The following is a 12213-nucleotide window of genomic DNA, read 5'->3' as shown; positions in this document are numbered from 1 at the left end:
AGAACGGCATGGAAGAACTCAGAGAAAGGAGGCACCAGACCGGCGACAATGGCGCTCACAAAGAACGGATAGAAAGTGCTCCCCTTGCCCTCAGGCTGGTCGGAGCCGACCTTGAGCACATTCGCCCCCTCGCTGCCCTGCACCACCATCATCAGGCGCGCGAGGGCGAGGTTCTTCTCCGACAAATTCGGGGAATCCAGAGCCGGCGAGTACCAAGCATCAGCCGGAGACTTGCGAGGCGCCATGGCGTGCCGGATGCGAAGGACTGAGACGGATCTGGAGGATTTCGGGAGCAAGAGGAAGGAGAGCGAGAAAGGGGATCTAGGGCAAGACGGACGAGAGCAGGGCAAGTAAGCCTGGCCCGGGCATCCCCTTTTGTCAGTCGTGCAGTTGCCGAGGTGTCGTGGGAAGTGCAGACGCCCACGTCCAATCAACCGCCACACGGCGCCCAAGGCCGCAGGCTATTAGGGCCCGCGGCCCTTCGCGCTTGCCCCTTCGCTTCTTTGCTAAGCCAAGCCTGCGCGCGCCTTGGGCTCGGGGGCTACTGTCGGCGTTCTGGGAACGGGGGTCCCCAGACTTGCCTGCATGCGGCCTGTGGCATGGCTCAAGTGGGGGCCCAACGCGGCCCATCTTCATCAGCTCAAGCCCAATACCCTCGCGAGGGGCCAAGCCTCGTGGGGCGGACGACAGGAAGCTTCCTCAAGGGCGGCTTCCTCAGGCAGGCTCGCGAGGAGGCGGAGAGATCAATGCAAGGGTACCTCGCGAGGATCCCGTGACGCAAGCCATGACGATCAAGGCCAGGCGGGCTCCGGCTTGCGCAGAGTCCTTGTTTCCCCTTTGGTGCAAAGGGGGCAAGCACAGGCCAAGGCATCAGGCAAAGGTTACCATTCCGGTGCAACGAGACCAAGACCAGCTGGACGGCCGGACAGAGGTCACCATGGAGCCCAAGACAGCGTCATTACTAGTGCTTTTGGAAGCCGAAGACCACCTTTGGTCAGGATAACTTGTACTAGATGTTCCCCTTCAAAATGGCCAATTGTTGGCGCCCTTCTCGCTCAATTATTCGGGGAGAGGCCCAGGGCCTCTATAAATAAAGCTAGCCACCACAGAGTAGAGGCATCTAGAAATCTGGTAGAGCCCAAGCTAAGAGGCAAAGTAGAACACATAGCCTCAGCTTAAGAACATCCCTCGTGAGGCTGTTCTTCCTCTGTACTGTTGATCACCAGCCCCACAGGCAATCCACCACACCACACACTGGAGTAGGGTATTACACCACATCGGTGGCCCGAACCAGTATAAACCTCGTGTCCCTTGTGTTGTTCATCGTTTTCATCTTAGTTCACACGAGAGGATCGGACGTAGATCAGTAGGGGAGAGATCTCCACGCGCACCCCAGTGTTGGAACCTCAAGGGTCTGCCGGAACCCGAAATCTAACATAAACGTGTCCGGCTCGGTCTCCACTCTTTCTACCTTACAATGCGAGTTACATATCAATACCGGTTTATAGCTACAGGCCTTAAACCGGTTCTGGGCCCTGGGCCTTTACACATCGTCACCGTCTGTCTTCATGGGCTTCAAGTGTAATGAACTACTGATGAAGTTAACCCGGCCTCTCCTGGCCGGTTTACGCCTAGTAGTAATATCCCCAACACATGTCATATTTCCCGCACCCCCAACGCATCAGCGGTTCAGTTATATTCTGCTTCTGGTGGAGATTGGCTTCTTTAGCATTATTTTCATTCTTTACTTTTCTCAAATTGTACAGTTCTAACCTATTTGAAAGGTGCCTCAGATCTTTGAGCTCCTCGATTCCACAACCAACTTCAATATCCACAACAAAATTTGTTAAGGTATGAAAGTTGTGCAGTAGTCCAATATTTGGAGGCATTTGTTCCAAACTATCACATGCAAAAAGATAAAGGTGGATAAGCTTCCGCATAGTACTCATGCCTTCTGGTAACTATTGTAGAAGGCTGCAACATTTAAGCCTCAAAGATTGCAGGTTATAAAGCGAACATATTGAATTTGGCATTCTAATAATGCCAGAAATAGAAAGGTCCAGATACCGCAAATGTTTTCCATTTATGACCCGATTATGGATAATAGAAGGATCCCAGCAACACAAGACTCTTAACGATTCCAGTCCTGACTCCTTCAAATTCTTGGGTAGTATTAAAGGCTTAAAGACAGTGCGGAGAGAGATGGTGTCTTTCAACGCACTACTAACATGCTCCGCTTCAGACCATGCATATACAGTTGTCATGTGACGAACATCTTTTATCATTGCCTTTTGCTGAATCAGCTCTTCTATAGTTGCATATTCATCTGTTACATCTTTCGCTAGGTCATGCATTAAATCATGCATTTTACATCCAATTGCCTCATATCTTGTGCCAACGGAATAAAGTATCTTTGTCTTCACATCTTGGAGGAAGGATCTTCAAACCAGATCACGAAAAATGGATTCTCCCTTTTGTGTCAAATCCATTGTGCCCTCTTCTTGAATAAAACCATTTGCTATCCATAGCTGGATCAATGTGTCCTTTTCCATCTCAAAGTCCTTGGAAAGAGAGCATAGAAGGCAAAACATTGCTTCATTTCGGCTATCAAGTGTCGGTAGCTCAATTTTAGTATGGGTAGGATCTCATCTTTGCCTCTTATATTATCCCCAATACTGCTTTCTTCTATGGCCTCCCATTCCTGCACTAGTTGTTTGGAACTCATCAAACCACCCATCGTCTTCAGAGCAAGAGGGAGCCCCCTGCATTTCTTGACAATATGCTTGCCAATGGCGACCAACTATGCTCGCTCCTCTACACCATTACTAAAAGATTTCTTCGAGAACAGTTCCCATGAATCATCTTCACTTAGACATGGTAGCTTATGAGGTCCTAGCGTGCCCATTATGGACGCCACTTGCTGGTTTCGACATGTGACAACTACAACACTTCCTGGCCCACCAACAGAACAGAGCAGTGGCTTCAGATCGTCTTCCCACTTCCTCTCCTCTTCATTCATACGTCATCAAGAACAAGGAGATACCTTTTCTGCCCAATGACTTCCTGAAGTCGCCCCCGCAACATCTCGATGGTGTCTGGCAAGTTGCATGTTACCTTGGTAGCCAATTCAATGACTGATCTCACAAGAGCAGTGGCTTCAAAGTTTTCAGAGACACAGTGCCACATGCTCAAATGAAAATGTTGCTGGACCCTGTGGTCGTTGTACACCATCTTCGCAAGAGTCGTCTTGCCCAAACCTCCCATCCCAAAGATTGGCAGCACCTGCAACTTCTGATTATCTGCTGGTCGAGCAAAAGTTTCACCACCACCTCCTTGTCATCATCCCTTCCAAAAGATCTCCGCATATTCATCCAGTGCTGAGTGTGTCTGCCGGCAAGGAACCTGCGGCGGCTCCACACTGTTCAGCAGGCCAAAAGTGTTCATCTCCATGACAAGTTCATTGATCTTCTCGAGGATCACTACAACAAGAACCCCCCTACAGCAACGCATCAATGCGTTGCCTTATGTCCATATATGCATTGCTAAGATCTACACCAATGGATTAATATGCGTTGTCGTTGGTGGCGTTGGAAGGATCTACAACAGCGTATATGCATGCGTTGGTAAACAGCGTGTAGAAGCGTTGTTAAGTAGCAACGTATAAAGCTAGAGACATACAACACTTCATATGCGTTGGTGGCGACCCTGCACACAAGGATTTTAAAATGGACATAACGAAGCATTGCAACTGACTTTAAGCTTCATTATATAGCATGAACAATTAATGAAATTTTATATATTGTCATCCATAATTATTAGGTCGATGCCTGTAGTGCATAGGGAGCACAATATAACAAACCGAAAGATCTCATATATTAAATCCACTATGTTGCATTACAAAGAACATGATCCAAAGATTATAGGTCTCATATATTAAATCAACTATGTTGCATTACAGAGAACATGGTCCAACGATTACATGAGGTGAATCTATATCTAGTAGTGGCCCAATTCTTGACCTTGCAATCAACTGTAATGTTTGAAACATTGATCCTAAAATGGCATTCTAATTATCTTGTAGTAGCTCTATTCTTAACCTTGCAATGAACATCTGAGCCATGCATCGCCAATTTATCTTGGTGATCTACAACAACAATATGAGGTGAGTAACTTACAATTGGGAAAATCAGGCTAATAGAGAATTAAAATTTAAATGGCCACCGTACAAATGTGATTAACCAGGACATAGATTTATATATAGATGTGGGGCTAATTAATAATCTGAACAGAAAACTACTTTAACATGAATTTATTAAACAACATTGCAGATTATGCAACCTATATTCGTGTACTAATTTATTTATTTATCTTTGAGCAGCAAAACTCCAAGCACCTTTGACCTATCGGATGTGGATGTCCATTGTGAAAACTATCAGCTTGTCTTTACTATTATAAATTAATAAATTATACAAACATAATATTATATTAACAATGAGATGAATTCAGGAACCGGCTAATGACAAATCCAATAGTACCGATTAATAGAAAATTGAACATCTCCATTTTCCAGAGGTCTCTGCACTAATTAGCTTTGTGTCACATTACTCATGTACTACTCAGCTTGGGATGATTGATTAGCCATGCTTGCTATGGTGTATTAGGAGAAAATCTCAGTGCAAACAACTTGAAAATCCTTAAATAATCTACATCAGGCAAAACTTCGTAGTTACCTGAGAACTACAAATTCACAAATTATAGTTTCCTTATCCATGAATAAGATTCTCAGAACCTGCAGAAGCAACAACATGAAAAAAAGCATCATCAGATTTGCGACAGTTGGAGTTATCTCTCATGGCCACATTTTCTCTCTAATAAAACATGGCGAGGGGCAACCAAACTGAAAGCACGAAGAAGGAAAAAGTAGATCATCACCCCATCTGATCTAGTGTAGAACACTACGTATACCATGTTATCTTATAGTTAAGAGATTTCATTTCAACACTAGCCAAATTTAAGCATACAAGGATACATCTAAACTAATTTTGAGAACCAAGGCAGTGCCTATGTAATACTGGGTACTCAAACCAATCTTCTTGACAGACATAGCAACCAAATAGCATGTAACATCAAGGGTATCATTAGTTAGCTATTACTTGCGGAGATGCATTTTATTACCCCGCACATGAGAGTCGCACATGGCTCCATGGACACAGCCATGCGGCCATTTCAAATAAAGATTAGATATAGCTGATTGACAGAATTATCAGGAGTGCGGGCACAATGAGACATCTAATATCCAGTTGTCAGCAGAGGAAATACTCAAGTAACCAAATATGGAGTAGTTAGTCACTAAAGAAAAATTGTGAAAAGAAAACGAACTTGAGAAGAGGTCACTTGTGTTGGTTGCAGAAACAATCCATGGTTAAGCATTTGTGTATTACACAACACATTTCCCAAAAAAACACATATACAATCCAAAGTAGCCGAGCCAAACACACATGCCATGAATTCATTTGTTACAAAGCAAAAGGCACAATATCTCCCAATTATAAATAGTAGTGCAATGGGGCAAGTGCATGCTGGTCCACATGTACTTCTATAAGGAAAATAAAGGAGCTATATGATAAATAAATTCATTAGAGGTAAGAGGAAAACAATTGAAGGAACAGAAACTAAAAGATCACAGATACCTCATTCTATATCCACTTATAATTTGAAAGCGCCACCTGAAATCAATGACCGAGGTAAAGTAATCACACAGGAAAATCAAGAAGAACTGTAGGTACAAACAGTAAAGTAATGGCACTTATGATTGTTCCATGCCCCATTTAAGTTGCTAGCTCCACATGAATAAGGGTGAGCAGGAGCAAAAGGGTGATGTAAATTTTGTGAGGAATCAATTGTTGGGGGCAAAAAGTTAGAAGATTAGCTCACCAAGTATGGAAACGATGGAAGAGAATCGCTAGCTAGCACTTTCACCGCTTCACGAGGATGAGATGGGAGGAAGAACACGTTGGTGAGAGGTTTAAGGGGCTGTGGGCAAGGACATGATGGCGTAGTTGCTGCCGGCGGCACTAGCTTGGGCGAGCGCTCGTACAGGCTAGAGGGTCTTCTCCTTGCATTACACATTCATGCATAGAAAGATGTCATGGTGTCACATCCCTAGCTTCTGGTGTTGCCTAGTATTTGCATCTTGCTTGAATCATGTTTAAATTTCTGAAACTTGAATTGAGGATTGTTGAAACCTCAGAAATCCAATTAAAAGAAGGGCAAGCACCCTTTAAATAGCATTCTGTGAATCCAAAATGCCCTAAAAATAGTTTTGTGAATTTTGGCAAGAGTTATATATCAAACCAAAATTCTGGAACATTTTTAAGGAATTATTTGGTCCCTGAATTTAAATCAGTAATCTATTTGAATTTGGGGATATATTCATAATATATAATGAATATATTTTCAAATGCCTTGAAATGTTTTATGTACTTTTGGAATAGTCCTGAGAGGTAACATAAAATATCTCAGAGTGTTTTGGCACTGTTTTGAATTCATTTTGAATTTTGAACCAGCGACAAAATGTATAAATAAAAACAAAACAAAACAGAGATAAAATTAGAAAAGGCACAGGACTTACCAGGTCCTTACCTGGCGCCCACCTCGTGGCCCAGCACTGTAGCTGAGGCCCAGCCCAGCAGGCAGCCGACACGCCAGTCGTCTCCCTCCTCCCGCCAGTCGGATGGGGCGCGTGCCCGGCGCGCGTGCGCGTTCGGCGCGGCACGCAGCACCCTGCCTGGCTGCCCCATCGTCGCCTGGACGCCTCCTGCGATGCCATGCAGCCCTCTCGACCCCCTCTCACTCTCCCCCGGCCTCGTCCCCTCCTCTGTCCTGCTCCTCTCACCACCAAACGGAGCCGTCGCCACCGTCACCGTTCGTCATGGCCACCGACCTCCCCACGCCCAGCCATCCCGACCACGAGCTCCGCCTTGCTGCCGCGCACCTCTACGCCGAACTACACGACCCCGTACGCCCTGAAGCCTCGTCATCGAGCTCATCTTCTCTGCACGGCCACCGGAGATCGCCATCGTCGCCCCGTCGCCTCCAAGCCTCCCCTGAGCCACTGAGCCGCTCATCTGATTCACCGTGAGCTTCTCCTTCGTTCCCCTCTCTCCCCTTGCTCGATTGCGCCACGTAGTCGTCGTTCCCATCGGACCCGAGAACTCACCGCCGCCGGCCATGGCGCCGCTGTAGCTAGAGCGCATCCACGACGCATCCGAGCCCACCCCCGTGCTCAGCGAGTCCACATGACTCCGTAGCAACCCGCAGCTCGTCCTTCCGTGCATCAAAACGTCGTTTCCGAGCGTGTCGTAGCTCCGGCCGCCGCCCAAGTGGTCGCCATCGTCGATCCCAGCCTCCCTGCGCCCAGCTGCGTACACCCCTAGATGCGGGCGAGCGAGGGCTCCCTTCTGGTGCCCTCAGCGCACCCAGCCGCTGCCCCTAGCGCCACCCCGGTGAGCCGCCGCCGCACCGGATGGTCGCCGGCGGTTAACTCCGGCTGTGCCGACGTGGCACAGCCATTAGCGGCTAATCCCTCCACTAACCAACCCCCCAAGGACACTGACTTATGGGCCCCACGCCCTAATTAACACAGATTACATTTCTGTTTAGTTTTAACTAACCTCAGTGGGCCCACGAGTCAGCTTTGACCAAGATGACGTGGCCGTTGACTGGGCCCACTTGTCAGCGACCTAACCAACCTTGTGTCACTGACCAGTAGGCCCCACTGGTCAGGTTTGACTTGGGCCGCGTCAGTTGACTTGTTGACGTCACGATGACACAATGCTGACGCGGTTAATCATTTTCTAGATTTAAAACAAATTCAAAAAATTCCAGAAAATGCCCAAAACCTCTAAAAATCATAGAAAATTATCTATAACTCCAAATGAAATAATTTATATATGAAAAATTATCAGAAAAATTCAAGGAATCTGTTTATGGCATTTTCATGCATGCTTGAACAATGTTGTCCTCTGTTTTGGACAAAACAAATAAATGGCATTTAACTAATCATATATGGAGTTTGAATTTGAATCTTGTATTCAAACCAACTTCATTTAATTGTGTTGCTAGTTGCATTAGCTCAATCAACAACATATTGCCATGTCATTATCATGCATCATGTTGTGCATTGCATTGATTGTGTTCCTTCTCTATTGCCGGTGATTGTCCCCTCTCGGTAGACGCTGCTCCGACGCTGTGATCATTGACACTGATGAAGACTCAATGTTATCTTCAGAAGTGCCAGGCAAGCAAAAACCCCTTGTTCATTCCGATACAATCCCACTCTCTCGCTCCGGCTCTCTTTTACTGCATTAGGACAACAACGATTCAACTGTTACATGTTGTGGTAGTTGAACCCCTTTCCTCTGCATGACCTGTCATTGCCACAGTAAATAGATGAAATCCACTAGCATGAGTAGGAGTTGTTTGAGCCCTGATGTGCCTACTCATTCATGCTTGTTTGTCATGCCTGCTATTGCATAGAGTCGTGTCAGGTCTGGTTCATCAGGGATGAACCGGAGGTGTGTAAACATGTCCTACAGTGTGTGAGCTAAGTGTGTGAACACGATTTGGTAAAGGTAGCGGTGAGAGGCCATGTAGGAGTACATGGTGGGTTGTCTCATTGAAACCGTTCTTAGGAACTGAGTTCTGTGTTTGTGATCCATGAAACAATTACTACCACGCATTGGGCCCGAAACCAATGGACCCTCTCGGCTTCTTGATCACCCTTGTCCTCTGTCCAGGAGTTGCAACTAGTTTCTGGTGTTTATAGGATATGTGTTGGCGGCCGTGCGTAGCGCTGACCTTAGGGGTGGGCTATGTTGTGGTAGATACACTGTGGCCGGGCATGCCGGGCGCCCGTTTGGTGTCTCGGAACCCTGTACACATCGTTCGGGGCCGTATGTGGAAACCTCGGCCGGACTCCCTGCGGATGGAACCAGGATAGGCGATAAACCTGGACTAGAGACTTGAGTGTTTAGGTAGGCCGTGGCCAACACCCTCGTTGGGCTCCGCTTGAAGGTTGCCGAGTACATGTCGTGTAAACGGCGGTAAGTGGTGAGAGCGTGTGTGAAGAAGTACACCCCTGCAGGGTTAACATCATCTATTCGAATAGCCATGTCCGCGATAATGGACTTCTGGGTTGCCTATAACAGTTCATAGACAAGTGAAAGTGGATACTCTAAAATGCGCAAGATAAGCGTGAGTGCTATGGATGGCCTTCTCGTAGGGAGACGGGAGTGATTCCATAGTGGTGTATTGAATGGTGAATATGTGGACTCGTGTGCGCCATCTTAAAAGAGTTGCTTGCAGTCGTAGTTCAGGTTAGCCACTGAGTCAAAGCTGGCTTGCTGCAGTTAAACTCCACCCCCCCCCTTGTTGATACCGATGCATATGTAGCTAGTTCTGATGTAAGTCTTGCTGAGTACCTTTGTACTCATGTTTGCTTAATTTATGTTTTGCAGAGAGAGACTTCAGTCTCGCTAGTAGTTTCGCGTGGACTTCGACATTAGCTTGATACCTCAGCTACGATCTTGTGCCCTTGGCAGGATCTGGTAGATAGTCAGGCTTCTCAGCCTTCTTCATTTGTAGTTGTGTGTACTCAGACAAGTTAAGCTTCCGCATGTGCTTGTTGCTTGTATGCTCTGTGTGTTGGGTCATAAGACCCATGTTTGTAATATCTCGCTCCTCGGAGCCTAATGAATAAATACTTTGAGTCGTAGAGTTATGTTGTGATGCCATGTTGTATTTACACATATCGAGCATATTATGTGTATGATTGAAATGCTTGGTATGTGTGGGATCCGACAATCTAGTTGTTTATCCTTGGCAGCCTCTCTTATGGGGAAATGTAGTCCAGTGCTTCCTTGAGCCATAGTAGTCCGCTACAGCCCGGTTCACCGGAGTCCTGCTAGCCCAGCACTACTGCTCAGATCACTTGACTGGCCGGCATGTGTTTCACTTCGTTCCTGTGCCTGTCCCTTCGGGGAAATGTCACGCGGTGACATCCGGAGTCCTGCCTAGCCTGCTACAGCCCGGGTTCTGGGAGTCCTGTTAGCCCAGTGCTACAGCCCGGATTCACACGCTGCTGACCGACATGCTCGATGTGATTCATGTATGCCTGTCCCCATAGGTTAGTGCCGCTTTGGGTTCACGACTAGCCATGTCGGCCCGGGTTCTCTGTCATATGGATGCTAGCGACATTATCATATACGTGAGCCAAAAGGCGCAAACGGTCCCGGGCCATGGTAAAGCGACACCCGTGGGAATACCGTGCGTGAGGCCGCAAAGTGATATGAGGTGTTACCGGCTAGATCGATGTAACTTGGAATCGGGGTCCTGACACATGGATTGAACAGGAACAGAACACTGCAAGTCTGCACCACGAGGTGGAAGTGACAGGGACGGGGCAGCCATCTTCCGACGGCAGCAACGGCGACACAGATACATCGCCCTTCTCTTTCTCCTCCTCTTCTTAAGTTATAGGTCAGGTTAGATTGAGACGGTTCTTGACCCTAGTTTCCTGCTACATCCTAGCTAGGGCTGAATTATTCAATTCTCCTCGGTTGTTGTGGCTGTTGTGGGCGTATATTTGTTTTTTCCATTTTCCAGATTTGTGAAATCCACTTAGTATTAGAGTTGATTATCAATATACCTTTTGGAGTATACTCTACTTATTAGTAACTGTGTAATGCCAATGCAGGGAAGATTTAAACTGTGAAGCACCAAGAGAATAAGATTTTGCTTTACTATTAAATGAGAATATATATATATATATACTAGCAATAATCGTGGTAAACAAACATGTGGTTGTCTAGAAAAAGCAATGTGATGATGCATTAATTGGGATCTATACGTACATTGATTCATGATTTTTTTTATAATAAGAATGTTTGTGCTTCAAATCTCTGGAGGTTTTTGGTTCGTCAATTTTTGCCCATAACCAGATTACAGCGTAACTTGAAAACGTTACTCGTGTTTGGTTTACATGAGTTGTAATCCCTTTCCATGTAATCCAATTACGTCGCTACTCACGGTCGATACCGCTCAACCCTCACCAGCAACAGTTAACGATATCAGGGTTATCCCTCCTGTTCTTTCTCGTCTCCTCAAATATGATCTCAGGCAAGGGGGCAAGGGAGGGGCCGGGGTTCGCGTGGGATGTGAGAGCCGAGAGCAGCCGAGCCAGCCAGGCGGCTCTAACTGGCGGTGTCGCTCAACCTATCTGCTGGCATCGGCGAGCCGTTCATGGCGGCGGAGCAGGAGGAGAACACGATGGTCATGGGGTGGTAGTACGTTGCGTAGAGCAGCGAGCCACCGTCGACGGTAGCGCAAGAGCATCAGCAGCTGCACGGCCTTTTGGTTTTGGATTCGGTGCTTGCAGTGTTCGTGAAGACCTATGGCTGTTGTTCAGATAAAATCTTCCCCAAGTCATGAATCAGAACGAAATATTGTATATGCATACTGTTACGGTGACAAAACAAACAAAGTTGAGTTTTCGCATTCTATTTACATTGCCGGTGTATTCTGATTTCGTTACCATTTGCGTTGCCATGATCTGAACCAAACACCTCCTCTGGGTTTTGTTGTCTGCCATCATGATATAATAACTAATAATCCCTAAAAAAACTAACAATCGCTGCCAAACTCTGTATATAATCGAACAGTATTTATATGAAGGGAGTAGTTGATGCAAGGAATTCAATCCCTAAAGGGATGTGAGTAACATGTGTTGGTTGGTTCTCTTTGGGGAATAAATCGAACCGAACAAAGCCTTAAGGATACAACTAAAGAATTGCACACGTCAAAAAAAGACACAAATAAAAAATTGCAGACGCGGGAGGGACAGAACTAGACCTGCTGAACTGCTACAGTTGAGGAGGACGGTTCCGTCGGTCCTTGTGTCGTTCCTGGCTGTGCGGACGAACAACAGCAGCATCTGCATCTCCGGTCCCGCGGAGGAACGGCAGGGGCGATGCCTTCCCGACGCAGGAGGACGGACGACGACGCAGTGTGCGTCCCCGACGAGCGGAGAAATTGGCGAGGGAGACGAGCTTGGAGGAGGAACGAGGGCGAGGGGGCGCCGGCGGCGTCTGCATCTCCGGTCGCGCGGAGGAACGGCAGGGGCGATGCCTTCCCAACGCAGGAGGATGGGCGACG

At 46.9% G+C, this 12213-nt stretch overlaps 1 pseudogene; it reads right to left on the bottom strand.

The window, feature by feature from the left end:
* Window positions 1–2004: 2004 nt before the first annotated feature.
* The window catches only part of LOC119299871, a 44071-nt pseudogene continuing 33862 nt past the window's right edge, over window positions 2005–12213 (bottom strand).

This window comes from Triticum dicoccoides, chromosome 5A, assembly GCF_002162155.2.
Source record: "Triticum dicoccoides isolate Atlit2015 ecotype Zavitan chromosome 5A, WEW_v2.0, whole genome shotgun sequence".
Classification (NCBI taxonomy): domain Eukaryota; kingdom Viridiplantae; phylum Streptophyta; class Magnoliopsida; order Poales; family Poaceae; genus Triticum; species Triticum dicoccoides.
The sequence above is the reverse complement of the archived record's forward strand: the minus strand, read 5'-3'. Positions and strand labels throughout refer to the sequence as shown.